This window comes from Sinohyriopsis cumingii, chromosome 8 (assembly GCF_028554795.1).
Source record: "Sinohyriopsis cumingii isolate HCF-2022 chromosome 8, ASM2855479v2, whole genome shotgun sequence".
NCBI classification, from domain to species: domain Eukaryota; kingdom Metazoa; phylum Mollusca; class Bivalvia; order Unionida; family Unionidae; genus Sinohyriopsis; species Sinohyriopsis cumingii.
This window is the reverse complement of record NC_142968.1, coordinates 53,181,806-53,208,436: the sequence shown is the minus strand read 5'-3', so window position 1 is coordinate 53,208,436 and position 26,631 is coordinate 53,181,806. Positions and strand designations below refer to the sequence as shown.

Below are 26,631 nucleotides of genomic sequence, written 5' to 3'. Positions count from 1 at the left end.
TGTCTTGACAGCTTATGGATGCTAATGTTTGACATTTATTGTGAAGATGATTGTTCACTGCTTGTTGATGAATTCGTAGCTTCTGTTAATCGATGCTATAGCTCAATTTAACTGTCATACACTGATATGTTTAAGTCTGCTTGCACAGTTAACTATGCAGAGTTATGGAAATATAACAAATTGGTTTTAATAACTTTCAGAGTTTGTTTTACTATTACTCAATATTTGTTTCAAGTACTATAAAGGATGTGATAGGTTGGGTGGCTTAGATTACAAATCAGGCCCTTCTCACTTGGGGGGTGGGGGGTGGGTACTGCCCATTATGAATATTACTGGTCCTAGATGTCCAACCTGATATTTATGACATATAGGTTCAACATCTTACTGCCAGCAGAAATGGTGTTCTGTAGTATTTTTCCCAGTCAATAGTTTATGGATATATTATGTCATGTACTATGCTTGTTTAATTCTCTCATCTCAGTTCTGACGTTACCATTGAATGCTATAATGTTCCCAGACATCCGGTATTCTTGGTTATTAAAATTATATATATACACAGATAACTGAAGGTGAGTTCTCATTATTCCCTAACAATTGTAATTAGTGGGGCTGTAGCAATTGATGGTCTGAGAATTCAAGTTAACTGGTTCAAAACTTGGATAAACAACAAACTGTTTTCTTCCTTTGACAGGCATCATAAAGTTTTGCATCTTTGTCTCTCTGATGACTGTGGTACACAAGTTACAGACTTTGCCTTAGAATGAGCCTGATTTTTGATACTTGTTACTGAATGGGGTGGGGTAGGGAAGTAACAAAATTATTAAAGGTGGAATGTATGCAAACCATGCTGGAAATAGATATGTGCCAGCAACTGCAACATGTAAGCTTCAATCAATTTGGAAACTATAAGCTTTATCCTGTAAATATTAACAGTTCACACCCTGTATAAAAGATGATTTTGTGTTTGATTAACTGGAACTGTTAATTTATTATGTAAAGGAATTTATTGTTTTAACCCTAGTAAATGTAATATAATTAGGTCAAAAGTTCCAGTTTGTTTATTGTTTCCAGAGTTGATTATTGTAACTTGAAGAACCTGTTTCTAAGTGTTAAATGAAACGAAAGAGATATTGTTTACTCAAGTGATATAAAATAAAAGTTTAAAATGAACTGAAAGAAATATTGTTTATTCAAGTGATACAAAATAAATGTAAAAGTGTATATTCATTAAGAAGTGTATTGTCAATTGCAAATAAATGAAGATTTATCTTATTTTGTTCTTTACTTGTGTACAAAATTATACCTGGATTGGGCAATAATTACTTGGACTCCATTTGGAAAAGAAAAATCTATATGTTCTAAATACCTAATGTTCATATCATAATGCTCTTTTAATGGATGATTATGCTTTTCAGCTGACGTTACCATATTGCCAAGTGAACTAATAGTATGGCCTTCGGTGTGGCCCACTAATCACATTTGTAAATGAATTATGCATACAATAGAGAAATAGCTCTTAAAATATCTTTGGAGTTGAACAATGTGTGTACACAAATAAACATGAAGCAAATCTTTGAACTTGTATGCCACACATGCAAGTGAATTGGTGGTTTTCATATGTAACTTGTGTACTCTTATGGCTTTTGTTTATATTACTTTTAGCCATTTCTATTCACACACCAGAACACAACCTTTTTTGTCTGATTCAGGTACTAATGCAAAACTTATTTCAGCTGTAACTGAAGTATACAGAATTTTTCCTGATACTGAGTCCTACTGTGTAGACAGTATAGCTGTAAGTCATCAAATCAAATGGAAGACAACAGTGTGCAGTTGAAGAAAATGATATATACCCAGTACCATTTAGAGTTATCTTAAAGAAAAGTCACAATGCACACTGATACAAGTAGTTTTAGAAAATGCATTTGTTCCACATACATTTTAACTTAACCCAAAAGTTCAGTCTCTTGCCTAAAATTCAATCAGATGTATGCATTTATTCCATAAAACACAAAGATATAATGAACCAAATCATTTTCATTATTGAGTTAGGTAGTAGGCTATGTTAAAGAGTGCAATCACTTTATCGATTTTTTTTTTCCATTACATTTTTATTTATTATAAAATGACATTTCTTAGTGGAGTGCTAGCAACTGTAACTTGAGGAATATTTAGTACATGCTGGCCTAAGTGTCATGAATATACTGTGCTACATTTTGCTTTATTAGGTATAATACTATCATGAGACTTGCTTGATTAAATCCTGAATTTGTCAGTTACACTTACAAGTCCACTGGTAGAATTTAAAATCTGTGACAGTTTGGGAACTTTTTTTGCAGTAACTGCAAATCACTTTGCCTTCACAGTCAGTGAATTCAAGCCATTGATAATTGTCAAACCATTGTGACTGAAAATGTGATTGTCTCTTAGTTGTGTCCTATTTGATAATTTTGCTGCCACAGAGTCTGGATTGTGTCTCTGAAGAAATAGTTCATCTAGACTCTGTTGCAGTATCACATTTTATATGTTCAATTTAATGAATTTTCTTACTTTGAATCATTCTTATGTCATAACTTGCAAAAATAGTTTAGTTAACAATATTTATTCAAACAGAAAAGATAACCTCACTTGACAAATCATCCTAGTAAAGTGATCATGGCATACACTTTTATCTTTGAAATTCAAATATTGCCCACTCGTTAATTAACATAACTAATATTGCACATTGAAGGTGATCATATGTATCATCAGTTTTAAAAAAATAAAGACATAATACTATCATTTAATCACTGCATACAGGAAACAGACACTTGTGTCTGTAAAATGCCTTTCATTGGATTACTTTGGTTTATTAAAACCAAACAGCGATCCACTCAGGATTTTCTAGGGTAGATACAGAGAATATATTATGGTCATTCAGAACGCTATCAATACATCAGACCAGATTGTTTTTATTATTATTTAGGCAAAATAACTTAGTAAGTCAGATGGCAAACATGAGGATGGTGATAGGTTATGTGGAATTTGCATTGAATCATCTGATCCCAGAAGATATGATACAATGTCACTGGTTGTGGTAATCATCAAGTGCAGTTGCACGGCACCATAAGACTTATCAAGATACCATAAGCTAGAAAGATGAAGAAAAAGAAAAACGATGACCCAAAGACAAATCCTGCAAACTGTGTGCAAAAACGATTCCACAGATTATAGATGGAAACTTTACTATATTTAGCTTCAAGATATTAATACATTCGGACTACTTCCTCCAGTCTGCTACAGTAATTCATGCCCATTGCACTCATAAATTGATTATAGTCCTTGCAGTATTTTGTGTGGGCCACAATATTTTAATTGATGCAACTGATGCTCCATTCTTCAGTTCAGTGTTCAAACATAGCAATGTCCCTTTGGGATGTGTGCATAAATAAAGAATGCCTGTCCCTTCATTACCACACTTGTTGAATTTATCGTGTCTCTCTGAAAACTGTACCATGTGAGAAAGAATTTTATAAACAAACTGGACATACGTATTGCTAGACATATACTCAGACCTGAGACTTCATAAAAGACTGCTTACTTGTGAGGCATTATTAGTGCTAGGGTTTGAGGTAATAACTTGCTATATGTTTGGTAAGGCAAAATAAGGGGCCTTATGACTTAAATTGAAACTGTGAAAAAACAAAAGGTTCAAATGCAATAAACTTTTGTTTTTCCTCATTTGTTATATTACAGTGCCATGAAAGGTCATTTCTTTTATCTTTTTAATCCCTTGCCAATTTTAAGTCATCATCACTAACCAAGTCTCTAAATCAATTCTTGGCATATTTAGCTAAAATGGTGTCTACTGTTCCATTATATCATTGATTGTTTAGCTTGCTTGTATGGAGCTTAACACCATTTTTCAGGACATCATAGACTTTACATGGCAGCCAACATATTTATTGGAAGAAATCAACACACATAACGCTACTGGCAAGCTTTCCCATATACACACATTGGTTGGACTAGAGAGAGTTGATTAGTGATGTGTATGCCTAGACCATTCTATAATCCAGGGCCCCATGATTGAATACAGCTTAAAGAAATTAACCCTAATTCAATTTCCTTGTTGCATTTAAATCATAACACCCACCATGCAAAGTGACACGTCTCAAGATTTTCAAATTTGTATATGTTTTGCAACTTTTAATTCTGAGTTGATGCATGTGGATGTGGAAATTCAGTTACTGAATACTTAGCTACTTATATAAGGAGCTCTCACACTGGTAAAAGCATGCAATTGGGATTGTATTTGCAAGAGGGCAATTAATTGTTCAAAATACTGTTTTAGCTAACTACATAGGCGAAGGGTTGATGTATAAAAAAGAGGATCAAGAAATCCTAGCTGGTAAAGATAATTGTATCCAACTTGATAGAAAGTCAGAAGGCCTTTTAATTTTGTACAGCCGTTTCATTAAGGAACCAACTATAATACCATTAGAAGTTTATGAGCAGCAAAAACCACATTTAGGACCAACTAGACATCAAAACCATATGCATAGTTCCATTTACGGCCAACCAGACATCAAATAGGTCATCTAGTGAAAGCACAATGTCAAAATGACCAGCCATCTAGGAGAAGTAGCAAGGAAGGGGTTTTCCAGATGCCCATTAAAACAGCCATATTGGAGGTTAGATTGGCACTATTTTCATTTACGTCCAACTAGACATAAGAAGTCTTTCACTGATATGACGATTCATTCAGGAGAAGTAGTTATAACAAGATTTTCAGGATGGCCACATTGGTGGCCTTATAGGATGTCTGTACAGCACCATAATTCTCATTCAGGACCTGCTAGACATCAACATAAGTATTTTGTACACATGTTGACACGCTGACACAATTATCCATTCAGAAGTAGCGATAAAAAGTTTCTTAATATGGCTACTGTGGCAACCACATTGTATGTGTGAGTGGCACCATCTTGTTTTTTCTTCCAGATATTTTCACACAAATATCATATTTAAAGATAACATGAATTCATACAAGATCTTGTCAGTTTATTTCATAACAGATTTTTCCCTCATATTAATATAATCTTTTGAAAACATTTATACATTATAGTTCTAGAAATTTTTCATGCTCTCAGAAACTATTAAAATCACAGCAGAAAGTGTTATGTTATATCTTTATTCAGCACTGAAAAATATTTATGAACTCTTAAAGTTTTTTCCCCTATATTAACTTAATTTAATGAAGATTTTCAGACTATAACCTTTCCATTGGATTTATTTTTTCAAACATGGCGTAAAAAGTATGTTATAGTAACCAATTTTTACATTGCCTTCACCATAGCAGAAATCTCTATAATCAATTTCCTAGTAAAGAAAAGCCAAGAAAATAAATGGACAGTTAATATTCACTTCAGGATCACAGACCTGAGGCAAATATGTCATTGTTAAATCAAACATTTTTATTGTGTTTCCTTAGACCTAAATATATATATATACTTGCTGTTACTCTAAACGAAGGCTGGTGATCCAGTTGATAACCTTTTGGGGGTTTTAAGGATGTCTTTAAAATTAAGGCCTTAAAAATGTTGAGATCTTATATTAAAAATGACAATTTGAGTCTTGCAGATTCATGTCCACAGGTGCCCAAATAAAGAAAAAGGGGGGGAGGTGCAAGGGGCAAGCTTGTTGGTGTGTTATAAAATAACTGACATATCATCGGTGTGCTGACAGGTAATGTGTAATTAAATCACTGTTGTAATATTAATAATGAGTGAGTCTGCACAAAGGAATTTCATACAGCTAAACTAACTCAACAACTAGAGGCAATTAAGAAATATATCCACATTCGTGATTCTGTCAAATGGCAGATACAACAGCATCAGGAAGCTCAAGTGGCATTTACAGAAGGTAAAGAGCCGCTACACTTGTTATCTTTTTAGGGATGTGCTTGGATTTTGCCCTCAAGCTGGAGCAGTCATAGGATATATAATAAATCGCCACGGTCGGAATTTATCCCCAAGCTGGGGTAATCGATGGGTAAAGTCTTATCCACAGTCGGGGATTTATTCAAGCTTCAGGTGCAAGTTTTTGTGCATCTCCATGCCCTTGCATAAAACACAGTTACACGTTTTTTTATATAGATATTTTTCAGTTGTAGACAGGAATAATATGTATTTGCGAGTGTTTGAAATGAATGGGTTCATTATGAATTGAGTGGCACTACATTTCAAAAGCAAAATTGGATTGAAATGCAAGAACTGTAGTACGGAATTAGTGTTGGTTCTGGATCGTAGAATGGAATTGTGTGTGTGTGATTGGATTTTTAACGTAGCTTGAATAATTGTTCAGTCATATTGCTACGATGTCTGCAGTGTGGCAGTTTATAGTGATGTATAGCACTGGGGCATCATGCTGCAAACATGTAGTATGATGTTGCACCCAGTCACATTATCCTGACACCAGGCCGATCAGTCCTAACACTAACCTCTTAATGCTGAGCGTCTAGCGAGGTAGCTGTTAATACCATTTTTGTAAGTCTTTGGTATGACTTGGCTGGGGTTTGAACCCATGACCTCCCGCTTCTGAGGCGGACGCTCTAACCACTAGGACACCGGAGTGGTCAGAATGGAATTGTAACAATTACAATGGAAGCAATTTGTATTATGCTTGTTGGGGCATTCTTCACTGATGGCTGTCAGTGACATCATCATGGGAATGTGTAACGGCCACATTTTGTAAGAACAAGGTGTAGTTGGTGAACAATACAGACACTTTTCTGCCATTTCCACTGGCATCATCTCATATGATGTTATTTAAAAAAACTTCCTACAACATACTCACAACATATAAAACCTATATGTAAATCTGATGAAAGCTGCTTGTGTTTCTGAAACACATATTCCATACTGGTGGCAAGAATGTCCAAATCTACATTACAAAAATGAAAACATTACCATCCACCTAGGAGTTGCAAATGTATGAAATCCTCTTGTTGGGTAGTTTTACTAACAGGCTTTACAGCAGGGCCTTCCATTAGATTTAAATGTGGCAGGTAAGTTGACAAAGTAGGGTGGGGGGTTGGGGGGACCTACCCCAATGGGGATAATTCTTTTTTTTTTTAAAGTAGCATGGTGTAAAGTAAAAGTAGATGGGCTGATAAGGAATCCACTGAATTTACAGACTAAAGGTTCAGACATTTGTTTTTAAGAGAAAAATGAAAGAAGGAAACAATACAACAGATATTTTAATATGAATTTAATGTTTATTTTCTAGATTTAATTAAGATTATGAATCAGAATCAGTCTCCAACTCCACTGTAAAGTTTATCTATTACTTCTTCTGCTCAGGCACCTGCAAATTAAAACAAAATTGTAATGCTTAAATAAAGTCATATCATCTCAGCACTAGTTACATATGCAGAAGTCATGTTAATCAGCATTATAAAAATGTATGAAATTTTCTTCACTGCACTTGTGCTTCCCTTACTATCGTTAAGCCATGATACAAGATAACTTTGCACTTACTTATCATTTCTGGCAAGTGGATGGTGCAATCAATTTGCACAAAGATGAATTTATTTCATTCAAATATTTCATGTGAATAAAAACTCCAAATGGAGGCACTTGTCCGATCAGACAAGATATATGCATATTGTAGTTAGCTGGACTCTAGCTTTGATAGTCCTGGGCAATAGGATAAGCTGATTTTGTTATCAGTTTAGAAACGCATCCGCTTTGCAAATACTATGCCTTAAAAGACGAAACTGAATCCAATATTGATGAAATAAGAGTCATTTGGATTACCTTGTTTTTTATCATTCTGCGTTGGTTGGGTGCATATTTGAGGGTCTCTGATATGGTCTCTTCCATTCCATTTGCCTTTTCTTTGCCATTAGTTTTCAAGCAGGCTTCTGCAAGAGTAATACAATGTTTTAAAAAAGTTTCACAACAAAGGAGGCATTGCATTTTTCTAAATGCCAGCAATAATCAATGGAATATTTTTAAAACATGTACTTTGAAATGTGGTCTCAAGTTACTTCATCAATTCATTTAAAAATCTCGGGCAAGTCACATGAAAAACACAATTTAAATCAAGCCATACTTACTTATCAAAACCTGACATATCACAAGCTCTTGAAATGCTTTTTTCCCTTTACGTCCCTTTGGACTATACTCTGGCCAGTCTTTTTGTTTTAAGCTTTTTCATCATCCTGCAGACACTATCCCCAATTGTAAACCTGCCAAGGGAGCTCAAGTAGCATATCTGAAAATAATAATAATAATAATATTACTATTTTTTGATTTTGATATTATTATTAGTAGTAGTATTTCATGATCGATGTGACAAAATATGCTTGTATATAGTTATTTTTTGCCATGGTTTTGCAAGCAAATTTAATTTCTCTAACTTGAAAAAAATTTGATGACATTAACTATGCAACACAATGTACTAATAGCAATTATAAACCAAATTAACCACCGTGAATCTATTAACTTCATAAATGACATTCACTCAAGGATTGAATTAAAGTAGCCACATAATATGTAATAGTGTATATGTAGTAAAATACCTGTTACATGTTCATCTCTAAACATGTTTTGGCCTACATCCGTAAGACAAAACAGCCGACCACTACATGTTCACCCCACCCCCAAAAATAATTATACAGGCACTGCAGAACTTGCATAATGCATATTGAGGTTCACAACAGCAAATAAAGGTTATAACAGTTTTTTTTAAATAGAAAATAAAGCCCCAATTTACCATCTTCTTGGAGAGTTTGGGAATCTCCTCCAACCTCTGGCAAAGGCCCTCTAGTTCCTCCACTGAATCACATATCATTGCAAGAATTTCTTCTCTATATTCTGTGTCTGGGCCTTGTGTATGAACTTGGAGGGCCAGCTGCTCCAACAAATTCTCAATATTTGTGTCCAGTTTCATAGGTACATTGAACTGGAAATCTGTAACAGATTTGTGATGAAATTAGTTTTGAAAGATCAAGATCATTATTATAAACTCCTTAAAAAGATCTGTACAGTGAACATGGGTTTAACAATGAAATATATTTATGGAATGAAATACATGGTTTTTGTACAGTTTATATGAAAACTTTTCCCATAATCCTTTATTTTTTTATTCCCTGGATATGTTGTTTCACTGCTGGTATCTGTAAAGTCTGCATTCAATGTAGATGGTTTAGGCGTCTGACTTACACAAGACAATGGTATACATCAGAAAGAAAAATAAAAAAAAACAATGGAATGATGAACAGTCGACACATCAATGAAAAACAATTCATTGTTTATTTGCACAAATAAGTCTTGAACAGTATGTTTTATGACCTATAATTTAATTAATTAACATCTCACAATGTTCTGAAATAACAGGATCTAAGCTACAAGAGCTTGTGCTTTCATGTCATAATCTTCCATTTTGCAAACAAATTTTGATGTTGAATCAATGTATATGACCTTAGCATTGAACACTAACATTCAAAATGTCTACAAGATGACAAGACTATTATCAACTGAAGTGACAACAAACCAATGAGTTTTACGTGCATTGAACATAAGCATTTTTAAATGCTACAAAATGTGTTTTTAGTGTATGGCCACAAATTACCCAACATTTTGTCAAACATAAAACAGTTCTACTACCTTAGATGAGAATTAAATTCATAAATACAATGTATAATTGACCTACTCGTATTTAGAGAGCTGTAAATGAAATAAGAGATTATATAAAAGTCAACACCTGTAGTATTTGTTTCATTATTCTATAATGTACATTTTTTTTCCATCCTCAATACTTACTACTTGCAGAGGAACTGGCAGAGAGAAATCTTTATATTCTCCACTCCAGAGTGGATGGGGATGGTGATGGTGTTGTCCTTCTGGATGCGGCTAAGAGTATAAAGATTATCACTACTCCTTAATTGCAGTAAAAAAGAAACAAAGAAATCAGACTGGATTTTTTGGCATGTAAACAAAATGCATACTGGTTGCAATGACCACTGTATATAAAGCAGTGATACAATATATCACAAAATGCATTCTTTTTTAACAAAACATCTAATCTCATATACACAGCATCATGAGTAAGTAAGTACTCTTAAACACATCTTATTAAACAGACAGAAAAATGATGAAATTTATACATACTTTTGATAAAGAATTTCCAATTGTGGCATGGTATAAAAGCAATTGATAAAAAATAAAAAGAGACCAGATAAACTAAATAGAACATACCAGCAGGATAAGAGGAAATCTTGGAGTCTGCAAAATACTCTCCATTTCAGGAAGTTTTGGATGAGATGGCTGACCAGAAAGGTTTCCACTTGAGATTTTCATCTTTTTTCAGTTCTTCATTTTCATCTGAAATGTCAATGAGAACTTGTAAATACTGTATGAGTCCTTGAATACACTGACTCCTTGTGACATACAGGGTTTGCAGAACAATCGCTAGCAATATTCACCACTTTTAAATCCAGCTGGTGAATTTTCACCATGAAATGCATCCGAATGCAGTGAATAATCCTGGATTAAAGACAAAATAGTGTACAGAAATGTGCAATAAATTAGTCAAGCTCCAGACAAAACAAAGATATGATTTATCTCTGATTCATAATGACTTTTCTTGTGCTACACATTTTACCAATGCAAATTACATTGAATTTTGTAAATTAAATGGTACAATTAAGATATGTATGTCAAAAGATTACTAATCTTCAGCTTTCCAATTAATGCTAAACACAAGTATCAAGTCATGTATTTAGTCTCTCACCACCAATAAATGCATTTTTAAGTAATCATCCTAGAGTGTACCAAAGTCATGTGAACTTGATCCAATTCCAACATTACAGCTGCTTGAGTGCTTAGATCCAGTATTGCCTTCACTAACTGATGTTATTAATACCTCTCTCTCATCAGCATAATTTCCATCATTTTTCAAAACTCCCATTGTAAAACCTCTGCTGAAGAAACTAACACTACACCATAAGGATTTAAAGAACTACTGCCCGGTTTCTAATCTCCAATTCATATAAAAAATCTTACAAAAGGTTGTTCAATCCCAGCTTGCATCTTGTCTGAATTCAAACAGTCTTTTTAGCAATGTACAATCTGCATATCGCCCTTGCCACAGGACACAAATTGTGTCTGCAAATAGATTACACTCCAGCCCAGTTGATCTATGTTGTGGTGTTGCACAGGGGTCTGTTCTTGGACCTGTTTTCTACACTCTATACACTCAGCTGCTCTCAAGTGTCATATATCATCATCCAGTGTCTCACCAATTGTACACTGATGACACCCAAATATACAAATCTAGCCACCCAACTGAAGTTGATGCTACCATCCAAGGTGTAGAGATGTGCATTTCTGATGTGAAATCATGGATGACTTGTAACAAGCTGCAGATGAATGATGATAAAACTGAGGCCATTCTGATTACAACACAAAAACTTTCTCATTCACATCCTTTACCTCACACAATAAATATCAGCAACACCAACATTAAATTCACACAATCAGTACAAAACCTAGGTGTTACTCTGGACAGTACTCTCACATTGCACCAACATGTCATGAACATATGCAAGGCTGCATATCTTGAGCTGAGACGCATCAGCTCCATTCTCAGATATCTTTCAGTTGATGCCACTAAAACACTTGTGTGTTCATTACTACTTTCAAGACTGGACTATGGTAACTCAATTCTGTCTGGTTCATCTTAATATCTACTGCAGAGACTTCAAAAAGTTCAAAACATAGCTGCTTGGATCATACTTAGAATACCACAATCAGAGCACACCTCCCCGCTGCTCTGTACCCAACACTGGCTATCCATTCGATCCAGAATCAAACACAACATTAGTTCTCTGTGCTACGTTTCACTGACAGACTCTAGTCCAACATACCTATCCGACCTCACCTATGTGTACACACAAGCAAGATACTTACACTCCTCTTCCGACAATCATATACTCATTATTCTCACTATGAAAACAGAGTCACATGGACAGCATTCTTTTGCATACCAGGGCCCAGCAACATGGAATGAATTGCCCACTGAACTTAGACACAAAGACGCAGTGATCCCATTCAAGAGTGCTCTCAAAACTACTTATTCTGACTGCAAAAACAAACTTAATGACTTAATAATGTTAACTACCTTAAATATTCTCAACATGTTTTTTATGTTTTCTAATTTCATGGTGTTTGTTTTTGTAATCATATCATTGTGTATGTTTTTATGTTGTCTAATGTTGCAAAGCGCTTAGAGCTTCTAAAGATTAGGCGCTATACAAAGTCCTCATTATTATTATTATTATATTTAGCTTGGATGAATATTTTTTAAATCAGTGGCCATAACTAAAACAATGGGATTTTGTTTTATGATCATAAAAGTATGTTGGACACCATCCATGATGTACAATGCTGTCTGACATTTCTATGCACCTAAGGTTTCCATCTCAAATATTAAAGCAAAATGCATACCAAATTTGACAGATTGACGAAAATAAAAAAGCAATGCTTACCATTTGAAAAGAGGCAATTGTCACTAGAATATTCTATTCAAAATGATATTAATTTTGGACACAGGGGATACCACCCCCATGTTTTCCTGACTCGTGATATGTCGGCCTATTCTGTGCACAGCTTTAAAAGATGTAATGTTTATCCATCGAGCTATAGAAATGAAATACATTTACTGTAGACTGTTTCTGTCAGCAGTTAAGTTGAGTAATTAGGTCAGGTTTATAGCTAGTTTACAAAATTCAATGTAGAATGCCAATAAATGACAAGATATATTTTTGCAAACTAAAGTGATCTTGAAAAAAGATTAGTAAAGTTTAACATTTTATAAAAAATAAGCTATTATGTGGAAAAGAAACAACAATGAAATAGGATGCAATGTGTTTACGTCTAGTTTTGGAAGGTACCGTCTCTAAGGTACCGTCAAAATTGTACCGTAGTTTAATGGGTGGAAAGGCCATTGAAAGGTAAGGGCAGTGCGGAGACCATCGAGTATGTTCCAGAATAGCTGAATCTTTGTAGATACATAGATCCATTCGTAACTTCTGTTCGCAAGCGAAACACTGTACTTCGTATCCCAATCCTGACTCAGGTCCGAAGTAGACAAATCCTGTTCTAGCTAAAACATACGAAGAAGGTAATCCTTCCCTATCCGTAGGCCATTTTTGAAACATGTCCAATCGACGGGCACAATCACAATAGTCAGGTAAGAAGACTGGAAAATGGTAGGGTTTGAACTTGGAGTTCTCGCTGGATTTCTCACTCGATTCTTGCTGTGGCGAAGTCATCCTTCTGGTGGGTGGCTATCCTCTTACAACCAATGTTTAATACCGACATGTCCATACGGCAAAGTAAAGTGGGTGGGAAGCCGCACTCGCTTCTGCTACACGATTTGATAGACTTTTTCCAAGGGTCGACTGACAATGTGGTGTGTGGGTAAACGTACAATCTTGTTGGGTTGATAGGTGGTCACTTTCTCTAGACTGCAAGGCTTCTTTCAATACGCCAAAGTTGACCACTCGACTGGTACGATAATTCAGAGTAAGTCCTTTCACTTTACACTTCGTGTGCACTTCTTGTTTGTCCCAGTATTCGTAGCCGTAATTTTTGGGACCACCACTGACGAAACTTAGAATCTTGTCATCGGGGTGCTCGTCTGTCCAGGCTCCTAAACGGTCTCCTTCGATGTCAGGGTGCTGTTGACTCGGGTGATCGATATAAATGCAACTGTCCACGTCAAAGTACAAGACACGTTCCCCTAACAGTTCTAAAGCTTCGTACAATTTTAAGCGAGCATGAGCTGTCATGTAAGCTGCAATGATGACATTTCCAAAGGGGTCATCTTCTACAAAGTTCAGATCTTCTTCGTAATTCACCAAGATCAAATCCTCACGAACGACGTCCACGTGTTTCATGAATTTGGCTTTGTCGTGAATCATCTGAAAGTAGCGGGAAGGTTCGGTCAAATACTCCGTCTTGGGTAAACACGGTCATTGTGCCATTTTACCCCACAAGCAATTTAACATCACTTTGGCAAACGATCGCCTGCCTTCGTTTTTCTCAATGTGATCTAAAGTAATGCCTTCTTGTGCCCAGAATTTCTCTCTGAATGTCTTTTGGTCTTCGGGAGTGTGACACCAGGACAGATAGCCACTGGCTTCTTGCTTCAGTTTCAAAAAGGCATCCACGTACTCTGCGAAAATGCCTTTCTGCGTGGGGTCACCCTTGTGGAATTATTGTTTCTTGGGAAAGTGGCAAATTTCGTACACTTCTAACAGTTGGTATCCCATGTTCAGAGCTTTGAACAATTCTACGCTGACCCATGTCCCCGTCAAGGCCCGTTCTTCCTGGGTGTGATGACAAGGTTGATCTTGGTTGCACGTTTCAGCACAAGTACGGCACAAAGGAAACATAAGTTTGCCTTGGCAATGGCGAGGTAAGACGGGATGGTATAGGTTCGTGGGAGGCAAAACTTTGCACTTGATCAAGCCTTCGTATTGTCGAATGTTTTTTAGGTCGATGTGTTCGGTGAACAATTGTGGGTGCCCTGCAGGAAAGCAACAATATTTGCACACGTAGGGATACAGTGAACACACGTCCAAGTATTTGATTTCTTCTCCTTTCTCTTGGTCAGCTTGGTACAGCAAACAGGTGGCATTGGTCCTTCCTCCGTACAAACTATCACTTGGGTTCAGGGGGTCCATGAACTGGTAACTTTCCATGAGGCGTTTAAACTCGGGATCGGTGTTCAAACGGTGATTGTATTTGTGTTCCCACATTTCCACCACTTGGTATCCTTCCTGTTCTAACTTTAGGCATCGCTGACAAATGGCCTGGTACAAGTCTTCCATGGTTCGTTGTAAGAACTGATTTTTAGTGCCGCGGTCAGGGTAACAGACGGGACATCCGTGAAATAAGCAACCGTTAAACTCGTACATGATCTTGGGGTTTTCTAAGTCCCAGCCATCGACCGAATGCATTCCGATGATCTTTTCGCCCTGTCCGTTGCGGGCATGCTGAATCCATTTGTCTTCCTTGTCGCACAAGTAATGCAACCAGCATGGGGCTTTGACCGAGTATTGACGTTTGACATAGTTGGTCGTTTGAGGACTGATGACAGCCACAGTGTTTTCAAGCATGAATCGTTGTCGGTAGACTAAGGAACACGCTTTGGCAATGGTGCAAGCTTCTTTCAAAGGATCAACCCCTCCGTGTTCCATGAACAGTTCTCGAAATTTTCCACAGCATCGCCGTAAAATGTCCACGTCGGAATGACGATACTTTAGCATTTCTTCCTGAAAGTCAAAAGGGTCCGAGGCGTGAGCCTGGTACCAAGCGTAGAAAGTTTCTCGTTCGGTACGCATGTTGTCAGGGTCGTAATAGTGAGCCTGAGGCAAATGGGGTAGAACGGCGTGTTGATTGGCTTCTGTATTGAAAAAGTGTGGAAAGTACCCTTTAGCCATTTCTGTCATTCCAAACATTTTAGGCATTCGACTCAAAGGCATGGCTAAGTAGCTCATCGAATCTTTAAACTGCCTTTGTCCCACTTGCAAGAAAATGATTTTGGCTCCGTTCAAAGTGACTTTAGGACGCTCGGTGCCACGTTCCGTATAGCATCTCAAAAGAAACTGTCCATCGTATCCGGAGAAATTATGAGCCATCACCGTGGCATGGTGATGACATTCTCCATAATAATGTTCGATGTCCTCTTGGCTCCACGTCTTGTCGATGGGGTCTAAGACCCATTGTGTGAAATTGGCTAGTGTGTTCGGTCCTTGAAAGATTTTTTCACGCCCTCCAGGAATCTTACGGCAGTGAGGGCATTAACTCAAGATAGGTTCTTCAATCACTTCTCGCACGCTCGATGAGCCACGCAGAAATTAGGAATGTGAATACCGGTCTCTTGCATGCATTCGAAATCGAAAAAGATGAAATTGCCTTTCTTCTTCTTGTGACCATCCTCTTTCTCTGGTTGGGATTGGTATTTTTGCATGTAGCATTGGTGTTCCAAGTCCACGATACAGTGACAAATGTGACATTTTTTCTTTCCTGAACATACGTGTGCCTTGGTACTGTTGATACATAGACCTTGTCCACACACTGGGCACAATCTCAGGAGTTGACAAGCACATTTCTTCTGTGAACCTTGCATCTTCAGATGTTGTTGGTAACAGGCAGGGCTGACAAATGTGCGCAGACAAGCAGGACAATGCACTGGTTCTTGCCCTTCGCTCAGACAGGGTTGAGAGGCCAAACATCCTGAGCATTTCGATCCACAATGTTTGTGTTGCTCTCGATTATTATAACCATCATAAGTCACATTTCTCACAGTAATATTTGTATCCCAGGAATCCAGTGATAGTGGTAATGGTATCGAAATGGTCATCGTGATGATAGAGGTGAATGTATTTTCCATCCTTAAAGTCTTTCCCTCGAAACAACAGAGACCCGCGCACTTCTTGAGGGTGCACTTTCAAGGTGTATCGTGGAGCTAGGGCATCTTGCAATTTTTGCATCTCAGGAATGCCACAGGATGTGTCTTTGGACAGGCATGCTTGTTGTAACAGAAGTTCTGCTTCATTTCGTTGTTTGGCTCGGTTCGATTTTCGAATGTTCTCCCAGGCTCTTTTCCATTCTACTGTGTCGTTCTTGTCGGCATAGGTTCATCCCACCACGATGGCTCGGGCTAAACACATGTGGTCTTGAAAATTGTTAATTTGGACAAGACTTGTTTTGGTAATGCGAAGGTTGTTGACCAATAAGGTCTTTCTGCATTGTCCGGTCCCTTGAGGAGGAGAGACGTGGGTCATGTCCAGTGTGGCTTTTCCATCGGTGATGTCAAACTGGTCATTAGATTGTTGCACGTGTTGAATCTTGTCCATGACTTTGGAGGTGGTCAATTCTGCAGGGCTGCTAAACTCGATCCAAACAGGGGATTTCAAGCCGTCATGTTGTATGGAAAGTCTCAAGCGATCATCTTCTTTGGGTTGACACTGTCGCTTGAGTGTGGTGAGCAAAGAATCCCACATGTCGGTGATGAACCCTTCTGCTTTCTCTAACAGTACTTCAGACTTGAAATCTTTAAACTTCACTGTGTATTTGTAAGCCGTAGTTCTAAATTTTCTAGAGGGACGCTTTTCCGTCTCTCGAATGTCATAGTACTATTCAGGGTTGACTAAGGGTGGTAAACTTTGTTTAGAGGGTTTGGATTCTGGTTCACTCATGTCCTCTTCAAAATCACTGGCATGAATTTGTGCCAAGACTTCAGCCCTGGTACGAGGCGATAGATCACGTTTCTGCCTCTTACTTTCTTCTTCTTTCTTCTCAAATGAATTGGATCATTTCATCTCGATAGCAAAAAGTCAAATGACTAAAGTTTAAACACCATGGACTAATTTATAGTCATAGCAGACCAGCGTATATAAAGGGTATATGTCTTGTCCTTTCACTATTCATTTCACTCTCAAACTGAGCACAACGATGGAAGAGACTACCAAGATCGAACGTTTCATCAGAGCTTTGCGAGGGGTCATTAGAAAATTCTCTTCAGACCAGCAGAGGGACTACTCTCCTTCCTTTCAAGATAAAAGTCAAGATACTTGCTATATCTGTCGGAAGAAAGTGCATTGGTCTTCAGAGTGTCCAGACCGTCAAAAAAGAAAAAAAAGGGGTTAGAAGAGACAAAAGTCAAGATACCTGTTATTATTGTCAAGAAAAAGGACATTGGTCACCAGACTGCCCAAAAAAGAAACAAGAGGAGTCAGAAGAAGAGAGGGATTCTTCAGAGGAAGAGGAAGAAGAAGAGGAAGAAAACAGACAGGTGAATAAAAAGAAACAGAAGAAGAAAAGAAGGGAAGAAAGTGAGGAGGAAGAGGAGGAAAAGACTATGACGGTGAAGAAATTAAAAAAACAGAGAGTGAACAATGAGACAGAATAAGTCTATGAACTTTTTAAAGTGCTCTGTTGTGAATTGTGAATTGTAAATATTTATAAAAGAATAAATTAATTATAAAAGGTAAGTGTCTTTGGGTTTTGATTTTAAAATAAGAACCTACACTCACGCACACTCATACACAGACAGGTACTATTGGGTAAAATGATTTTTTTTAGTTATTGGCAATTGAAAGTCTATCTCTTTTCGAGAGACGTGGATGGCCCTGAAAAGGGCCTTTTTTGGTGTAAGGGGTGAGTTTAAACAATCAACTTTAACTCTCTTAAGCCTTTGCCACGGCCAAGGCCTAATTCTGGACTGCGTACTGTTGATGATGATTTCGTTGAAATCACTAAGGGTGGTGCGGTAGGCGTAGTCACAGGGTTGGAGTGTTTAGCTTGGGAAGGTCGTATTCTCTTCTGATACATTTGTTTCAGACTTCTTAACTCCGCTAAAATGTCTAACAGTACCGTGACCGTTTGATTTTGACACCCTTGTTTCTTTGCTGCTGCTTCTTCTTGTTGTTGTTTTTTTCTTACCTTTTCTTCTTGCTGCTGTTGCTGTAGGAGAAAAGCTTGTTCCGCTTCCTTTTGCTGTTGTATAAATTTCTCCAATTCTTCTTTCTGACTCTGTCTAAAATTTTCCATGTGCGGTAATGAAGGAGAAGGTGACGAAGGTTCAGGAACAAATTCTTGCAAGGTAAAAAAAATCCACAAAATCCCAATTCACCTCTTCTGAAAGTAAGTCTGGGTTCCCTTGGGTAGTCTCCACCATCAGTACACCCCAATTGATCGTTTTCTGAGTTTCCGTCATGTTGAAAAACTGTCGCTTAGATTGATTGCGCACAGGCGCTAGCGAATCTATATTGACTATGTGACGTCACAGACTGCTCTCTTCGGATTGGACGTGGGCTGACTGAATTTTGTAACGCGTGTTTGGATTGGTCAACAAACTCAATCCGTTTCAATCCTTCCTCTCCCTATAAATAAGTACAGTTCACTGCATTCCTTCACCTGTTACTCAGCACCCCAACATGTGGACCGACGTACAATCTTCAACGCTTGTGTCTTCGTTGATGTTCTGGACGGACATACCAATGTATGTCCGATCCAACTGGACAGTTATCCACAGGACAGACACCAGCCTGTGGATGCGAAGAATCTTATGTGGAGCATCAAGGATGCCTCAAAAGAGTCTTAATCTATGGTCCTGCAGTCAGGCGCAGCCTAAGGTCAAGAAGAAGATGTCACAGATGCCCTTTATGTTAAGGGTATATTAACATAAAACCAAAGGCCCTTTTCAGGGTCATTCCTATCTCTCGAAAAGATCTTGACTTTCAATTGCCTACCCCTTTTTTATTTTTTTGTTTAAAAAAATAATAAAAAAATAGAGACCCCTCCCTGTTTCAATTTTCGCCTGTTCCATTTTCATAGACCCATCAGGTCGGGACCTTATTAAAATAGGGTCCCGACCCTGTTCCATTTCCCCTAGTCCCAAGACAGTCCCACGATGTATTCCCCATGTTCAATTTCCCTTGTCCCTAGAGTGAATAGTTTTTTTTCTTTCTCCTATGTTAAATTCCCCTTGTCCCTAGAATGGATATTTTTTTTTTCTCCCATGTTAAATTACATAGTCCCCAGAGTGGATATACCCTTTTTAACATGGAAGTTCCCTAGTCCCTAGACCGTCCCTATTCACTACTACCATTGTCATTACCAGCCTGAAACCCAATTTAATGCCATTTGTATAAATTCATTTCAAATAAATAACTGAAGTGTAAAGTCAAGCAAGTATTCTGTTTGCAGATTTTACATTTTAGATATTATAGTAAAGTCATATTTTCTCTTGTTTAGTATACTTTATTGCAACTGGTTCCAAAATAGTAAATCTTATGTAATGTTCATTCACCAGAATAGGTATTAATACAATCCCGAATTAACTGTATGGTACTAAAATATACCCTGATCTTGTGTGAGATTGTAATATACAGAACTATACCTCAAGACAACAATAATATATTGAATTTATATTATATCAAGACTGTCATGGTTATGAACTCCAACTTTATTCAGGTTTTTTCATAATAAATGATCATCTTGTGCTATGGTTGAAAAGAAATCAAAGTTCAGTTTAACTCCATTCTCTCCACATTTGTCAGTTGTTAAGAGGCATACTCATCCTCAGTGTTATAGTAAAATGTAATCTTATTTGGATCAATCTTGGTGGTGTAATATATGAATGGAGAAAGAATATTATCATCCAGATTAAAATATGTTTTATTCAGACTCTACTAAAATTTTTAGTTGGATATGGGTTACGGAGCCTGATGTGTACGAACAAAGCAATGTGTACCATGACCTTTTTAATTTAACATTTTAAACTCCTGCAGAAGAAAGAGATTTTTTAGATCCATTAAACTGTATTAACAAAAACATTTCTTCAGTATGATTTTCCTGTACTTAGTATTGACAAAACTCATATTTTAAAGTTGTTGTTTTTTTGTGCTTGGTTTGGCCTTTTATGGTAAACCAACACAAGTAAGTTATTTAGTGCCAAGGCACTTTAAGTATAGTGCCTTGCCCAAGGACACACCATGGTAGCTAACCCAGGTTGGTCTGATGGTAGAATTTGAACCTACCTTATTTCACAGGTCCAGAAAGCTAACCACTGAGCCACTACAGCTCCCCATCTTATAGTGGAATGCTGGTATACTTTATGATCAAAAAGGATGGGTTGGGGTATGCATGTTGCATCTGAAAAAAGTGATGGAATTTTTGTTTACATAATATTTTAGTCATACAATATGAATCATTTTCTATAGATTTAAGATGTATCAGATCAAGTTAAGAAAAATCATATATTCTGTTTCCTGGGAATGTACTAAAATTCACTGTTATTGTTTGATTTTTTGGTAGTAAGCTTACTTGGTATTTTTTTTCTTTTTAACTTGAATACCTAATTTGTTAACATCCTATTCTAAATCTTCATAGTTCTGTCTATTAAGTGACAACTGTTGATACATGTAGGGAAGTTTCTGTTTATATCTTTTGATTTTTGTGATTCTGGAAATTGCAGTATTTGTTGTTGTATTATTAACCATTTCAGTAATTTAATGAATGCAGAGTATACTGCTCTATAAATGAAATTTAAGGGGAAATAATGTAAAAGTATGTTTCACTGCAAATATAAATTGTTTAAAATAATATATCATTTATCATATGACTATTCAATTGTGGTAACTAGTATTCCATCCAATATCTATATATTAAAATATGTCTTTTCATACAGCTGGTGATCATTTAGATACAAGTCCAATTAAACATAATCAAATTGTCAATGCAGGTGTTTTTATTAGTAGTAGTATTGCAAGTATAAGTGTTAGTATTAAGATTTCATATACAGGTATGATAAGTGTATCATAATGTTTAAATGATGCTCCTTGTTACAACATAAAATATGTTCATTGAAACAAATGGTTCACTGGTAAATTGGCAGCAAAGGTCTTCACTGAATTATGTTGCATAAACTATTTTACAATAAAACATATATGATGCATCTCAATTATGATGAATGTGAGGAGGAGGATTAATAATAATGCAATTTAAGTTATCTTCATAACATAAGTTCTAGCAGATGTGTAATTTTTATGTGGTTCATCATCAGTTTGAAACTGGTCTATGATTTCTGGATCTGGACATATCTGGTCCCCTGCTGTTGTGCTGCTATGGTCTTTACAGTTCATTAGGATATCAGTTACACTTGGTTTACATTTAGAACCCCATGGGATAGAATGCCCAGTTTGAAACTGAGAGAATGGTTAATTATCCATAATATAACTCCTGCAGTTATTATTAGGTTTGATATCAAGGTCTTTCTTTAAAAGCTTTTCAACTCAAGTTCTGTTCTACCATACAGATAAATAAAGTCAAATTCAAGGCTTTCAGATTTGTCCAGTTTGTTTCATGTGTTGCGGCAGACAGACTGTATATTGCCACTGTACCATATAAATATCAGTGCTTAGTCTGCTCTCAGTTGCTGTGGTTTGATTAGTTACAAGTGTCATCACATGTGACTAATTATTGACCAATGTAATGAAACTTGTATAATTAGAAGGCTGGACATAGTACACAATTAATTTTACTATATGTTCTCTACATTTGTTTCTCAGTACTGACCTTTCCACTGTGTGACAATCAATGCAAATCATATGTTAATCTAAAATACCTTCAAAGATGACTTCACGGTGAAGTTCTTGTCAAAGGTTGACGTGCTCTTTTTTTAGATCATTGACTGTCAACATAACAGCATGTAACCAGAACACGTATTTCACTTCCGGATCATCACCAAGGCCTTATTACTCACTGTGCACTGTCGCCAAAATACATACAGACAACAACACCCTGAGCTCATATTATCAAGAATAAACAGTTACCTTTAAATCCCTACCAAAAATGCATAAATAAAACTCTTCTATCACCACCAAAATGAGAGAGGAAAAAATGTTCTAAAAATAGACTAGAACTACATTCGTGGGTACTGAACTGGAAGCATTAATTGTGATGTAATTCCTGGCTGTATTTAAAAACTCTAAAGATCTTAAATGTGTGCTAGAGGGTAGGGTTAGCAGTTATACTCCCAATTATGTTTGTGATGAGCAAAAGCAGCTGCACAAATTTGAGCTTTTAGTTTGGTTCTGGTAGGGTCAAAGGATGCAGGTACATTTTACATTCATTTTTTACTAGAAATAGCTATTTTCAATATTTTTCTGTGACAAGGCAACTAAAAGAATCAGTATGTGCCTTATGCATGAATAAAGTTCACTAGTACTATAACAAATTAGCATACTTTTCATCACCCCTCTACCATCAAGATTTTTTTATATTTACCTCTGTAGCAGACACAAATAAAAGTCGGCAGCTCATTTGCAGACTAAGTTACGCATATGATCTCCAATGCTCATCTAACTGTGACAGGCAGTTACCAACAAGCCAACCTATTTCCATGCCTAACTCAAAGTAAATCTGAACCACATTATAGATTTAGCTTATGTGTAAATTTATAAATGCTAGGCTTGTGATAATTAGGTTCATGCCTTCTACCTTAAAAATTAGAGGGATGTCAAAATACGAAACTATCCAGTGAGACCTATGATGTTAATTTTAATCCCTATGGGATTTGTGACATAAAAAACCCAAATGCTTTATGTATTAAAAGGTAACTAATGGGGGCAGGATCTGCAGTGAATCAATGGTTAGTATGCTAGACTCCTGATAAAAATGTTTGTGTTAAAATCCTGTTATCAAGTCAACCAGGTTACCTACTGCAATGTACCCTTGCCTTACTCCAATTCCCTCAGTACTCAGTAAACAACTAGTGTTGCTGTACATAACAAAACCAGTCCATATTGATTTTACATATTTTACTAAATCCTGACAAAAATAATTCTCTAAATAAAGAATGATTAATATGTGATGGTCTCGCATGTAATCAAACTCTTTACCAAGCTTTTAATGATATGAACCGATTTATCAATGTTTATCAAATTTGCATGAAAAACTATTTCTTATTTGTCATCAAATATGTTCAATGTTTTGATCATATAAGCATTTCTGCTACATTAGATCAAAATAATCTTTTTGTCAGAAATAGAGCCCTTATAGTATTTGCAAGGTCAGCCAATCAGATGCAGAATTTGAGTTTAATATGAATGAATATTTTTTTTGCAAAATTGCTCTTTTGCTATATCTTGATGAGATAAATCTATTCACCAAGTCTGATAAAATTAATGAGAAATAGTTTTAACAGCAGTAGCAAGAATGGCTAGTGAGATGTAGAACCACCACATTATATGCATAGATTTTGCTTATAGCCTCAGACATACAAGCAAATAATTAAACAAGTCAGATCTAAATTGGATCATAAACACTGTTGTGCAAATCATAAGAAACTCTGCCAATCAGATGCAAGGTCACTTCACTACCATACCTTTATCACACTCATAATAAGCATCATTGTGAAACTTGACTATATAAGCCCAATGGCCAAGCATGATCAAACTTGAATCAGCAGTAGTGGTTATAACCTCATGTATTTGTATGCATCTTCACTTCTTCAATCTAGATCTCATTTATATAAGCATGTATTCTAAGTTTAGTAAAAACTGCACTACATGTATAAATATTGCATGCGGTGGTAACATACTCAGATGAAAGATCACCTTATTATTATTAATGGTTAACACTCATCAAACTTCAAGGACAACTTAATGATTTTAGTCTATATTGTGGAAGTATGGCTTTTAGGCTGGTTAAAAAACTCAACTAATCTTATACATATCACATGTATATACTTGGATTTTGCTCATTATTAGATTTATCCAAGATGTTGATTTAAGCCCAAAACCAAGTTTTATATAAACAAATTGATCAGAACTATGGACTCCAAAGTAGCTAATTTCTTACTGTTGAAAGACAGAAGGGGATGTGAAATAAATAACACACTCTGGACCATTACATAAACCCACTTAGCCTTTTGACCAGTTGAGATAAAATATCAACAATATGGTAAATAAGATTGATAAATTATGTTTTCTCACATTACCTCTAGCCCTTTTCAACATGGATGGTATTTTTCTTCCACATATGTCAGCTCTTAATTAGTGGCCCTTTCCCATCATGAATGTTGTAGGTGAAACTCTCAGAATTAGGCTTTTTAATTTATATCTGTAGAAGAAAAAAAAACTATTGGTCTGCATATATCAATGTCACCATTTCTGTATTAGATTAAAATACCATATGTGTGTGTGTGTGTGTGTGTGTGTGTTAATTTTAGAATTTAAGCAAACTTGTCTCCATGTGTTTATTTTAAAACTGATGATGATAACACATAACAGGTTCAATGGATAAAATGTTATTTCTTACTTCTTACAACTGCTCATTATATCTGAATTTACATTCAATGTTTGTTTTAATTAACATATTTGGGATAATGGGCAAATTATTTATTTTGTAGTTTATCATTATATCATTTACCAGTCTTTTATCATTCAAATATGTAAAATATAGTACCATTATACTGACTTCATATTCTATATGATATCCCAGCAATACATATTAAGCAGATAAGTGCAAATAAAAATGTTCAGAATGTAAAATTTACTCCAAGCTCAAAGAAGATCAGCAAAAGATAATATCCAACAAATTACCAAACAAAAAGCGAAGTTAACGCAGTTACCTTTATTATGTCTCCAACACCAACGGTACTGTACAGCTACGTCTTCTGAGTTTTACCGTCATCTTGTCTTTCAAACCAGAATTAATTTCTTGAGCTCTTACAAAATGAAGAAACTTTAAAATACTATAATTTAAGCAGCTTCTTTACATGCCATCAGATAAATTATGGCACAGTGTTATGTCTGTCAGCAAAACGCAACTTCACATTTGGACGGCGCGCTGTGTGGGCATCGCCGACACAGCAACTGACATGAATTCTCTATTAGCAGACAATGATTCGGAATAAATCCTTCGCAAATCTAACATTCTCAATTTTTCATAGTTCCACTTTTCATTGTTGCATCTGTTTGATTATACAATTGCTAATGATGTTCAATGAATCAACTTCAATTCATCTGCTGTCTGAAATCCCGGTTCAGTTGGTATTTTCTTCCGCGCATGATGCCGTGTAAATAAAAGATACGGTCGACATTCAAAGTGGTTTAGGTTAATTTATTATTTTCCTTTATTAAGGTCATTTGCAGAAAGTGTTTCGCTAGGGTGAGAAAAAAAAATATAACAAAAAGAAAACTTTCTTTTCCAACGCTAATACTGTATATATTTCAATTTGTGATTGATGCTATAAATTAAAAAAAATGATAATAAAGCATTTTAGCCCGTGGCTTCGGCACGGCACTCGTTTTTGTGGGTTTTTTAAAATGTTGTTAGTGTTGTTTTGGGGTTGTTTTTCGTGTGTGTACCACACTAAAAAACATACCAGGTATTAGGCCTAACGTAGGAAAAGAAATTATCCTCTATTTATTACTATTCTTACTGTCAAATGACGCAAAGTGATCAAATTGCTATTAAGATTTTGTTTTGTATAACACTTACCGCTCGTTTTCCTCGAGATAAAGCAGCCACTTCAAAATGATTATAAAATCTGTGACAGATGAAAAACGTGGTTTAAATAATTCGTAATCGCCTGCCTTAAAATACTGTAGGAATTTGCTAATGTATTTCATGGCCCTCGTTTGAATAGATACCAACGATCATGTATATCGACCAAAATTTGTATATTCCTGCCCACAATCATGTATTTTGTATTAAACCGTATATTACACGAGCGCTCTGTGGCAAACTCGGGGGGGGGGGGGTGTCTCTATTATACCCAGAGGCGTAGCTATGATATTTTGCGCCCGGGGACGAACTATAAAATTGGCGCCCCAGCCCCCTCCCCGTTTAATCACATTTTTGAATATTACCCTTGTTTACTTATTATAATGTAACGTTGTAAGCCTCATTTTGGCGCCCCTGTACCTTGGCGCCCGGGGACATATGTACTCCCCTTCCCCCCCCCCCAGCTACGCCTCTGATTATACCTGCTGTATCAGTTGAGAAATATATTGAACAGATCAGGCCCCAATACTCTCGCTCTGAAAAACATTAAAATAAT

At 36.2% G+C, this 26,631-nt stretch overlaps 1 long non-coding RNA gene across 2 annotated transcripts; it reads right to left on the bottom strand.

The window, feature by feature from the left end:
- Positions 1-7,236: 7,236 nt before the first annotated feature.
- LOC149793530 (uncharacterized) lies at positions 7,237-25,847 on the bottom strand. 2 transcript variants are annotated; one of them, XR_016422835.1, is made up of 8 exons: positions 24,565-25,847; positions 20,603-20,717; positions 10,245-10,370; positions 9,810-9,899; positions 8,761-8,957; positions 8,102-8,259; positions 7,800-7,906; positions 7,237-7,347 (listed from the first exon to the last, which is right to left on the bottom strand). It is a non-coding gene; the product is annotated as an uncharacterized LOC149793530 (long non-coding RNA). The 2 variants fall into 2 exon arrangements; XR_016422836.1 differs by having other exon boundaries at positions 9,810-10,370; positions 24,565-24,686; positions 25,198-25,847.
- Between the last annotated feature and the right edge of the window lie 784 nt (positions 25,848-26,631).